The sequence below is a fragment of the Centroberyx gerrardi genome, chromosome 24 (genome assembly GCF_048128805.1).
Source record: "Centroberyx gerrardi isolate f3 chromosome 24, fCenGer3.hap1.cur.20231027, whole genome shotgun sequence".
NCBI lineage: Eukaryota > Metazoa > Chordata > Actinopteri > Beryciformes > Berycidae > Centroberyx > Centroberyx gerrardi.
The window spans coordinates 11,924,021-11,925,652 of record NC_136020.1 but is presented as its reverse complement, the minus strand read 5'-3'; the positions used below and the strand labels follow the sequence as shown (position 1 = coordinate 11,925,652).

General features: G+C 38.4%; 1 protein-coding gene across 2 annotated transcripts in view; it reads left to right on the top strand.

Annotated features, from left to right (window-relative positions):
• Window positions 1-22, top strand: part of LOC139920273 (proline-rich protein 5-like) — a 19,634-nt gene extending 19,612 nt beyond the window's left edge. For both annotated transcript variants that reach the window (XM_078281866.1, XM_071910250.2), the window contains one exon: window positions 1-22. This exon is cut by the window's left edge and continues 879 nt beyond it. The gene's annotated coding sequence lies outside the window, so the exon portion shown is untranslated.
• Window positions 23-1,632: the final 1,610 nt, after the last annotated feature.

Sequence of the window (1,632 nt, the reverse complement as noted above, 5' to 3'; positions counted from 1 at the left end):
AATCCCTGAGCTACATGTGTTAGTGTCTGTAGTGAGAGAGGCTTCAAGTCTCAGAACTTGACAGGATTGAGTTTATCCACAAGGTAATTCAATGGAAGAAGCCACTGAAAATGGTTGCTATGTATCCCAGAATGCATCCTCCACACATGATCATGATCACAATTAACAGAAATCAATGACATATAAAATCTCATGTTTCTTTGTCTTTTGCTGCTTTGATGTCTGAACAAAACAGTTTGACTGGTACCAGTAAAATAAATCCTGGCCTTCCAGTCTCACTTGGTTTTCACTTGCTGGCCAAGCCACAAAATTAAAAGTTCCTCTTTCTTCCAAATTGATTTCATGAATACAGTTATGAGTCATTTGAAGACATTTGCTTACAAAATAGTTTTGTTTTTGAGAATAGAATCCTCTATGATTTTGAAATATTGGCTCATATTGGCTGATGAATTGCAGGTAGCATTTGCTTTTTCAGTGTTGACTTCTGTCTTTGCAGCTTGGCAAGAAAATGGCCTCTTTGTTCCACGCGTCCAGGAAATGTTATTGTCTTAGCGAAGTCTTGGCCTTATTCACACCTTCTTCCTTCCTCTTCCTGTCAATTGAAAAAGGAAATTGAAATCAGTCTTCAATTGGAACCACCCTCAAAGAGGATGTGTGAGTTGGTGATTCAGTAAAAGTGTTTTTTCAATCAATTAAATGCAAAGGAACTTTTTCCATGAGCAAAAGGTTTTTTTTAGTCAAAAATCCAATTGAGCTGGTTGTGTTGACACGGGCGCCTTGCAGGGCCCACAGGACAGTTTTAACTTGGTTATTTCAATGATAATCATTTGTGAAATTATTTTTGTAGATCGAAAACAATACGCAGGGCTTTTCACTCTGCTGATTCTCAGACTCGGGTTATGTTTAACGCGACACATAGCTCTAGGTTAGCTTACCTCTTTCCTTATTGTACTGGTCCGAGGTTAAAGGGGCAGAAAGCCCGGGGTAAAGACAGAATGTACAGTATGAAAGGCTTTATTTATGTGTCAGGCTGCATCCACACAGGAACACAAGTCTGGTTTTTAACTCTTTGTGGTACAACTCTTTTCTTCTCGTGGCTGTCTACACAGAGAGAAACAACATTAAATCAAAGATCAGATCCGAGCCACAGAGAGTTTCTGCTCCTGACTGAATGCAGCCTTTGATGAAATCTGATGTGTGTGTTGCTGAATGAGTGATGCACCCAGTTTATTGTATTCTAAACAATAAAATGTACTTTTGGTGTACCAAACAATAAAATGTGAAGAGTTTCATTATAAAAGTAGAGGTCTGACATTTGAAAAATGTGACAACCAACAATATTGATTAGTACTGAGGTTATTAGTCATCTTGTATCATTGTAGAGGTTGTAGTTTTTAAATATTGAGCAACAAGCATTCATTTTTTCCCATTAGATAAACTGGATGTGATAAAAATCCTGAATAGTAGTTTATACAGCTGGTATTGGGGGACGTTTTAGAGCTGATTCCATGTTTTCAAAGGGAAGGGAAGAAAAGCCTTGCAGACGCTGCCACCTTGTGTCTTCTTCTTGCAGAGCTCTTCCCTGCTTTCTAAACAGACAAACGCTGTCTTTACACAGGACTATAACACCTG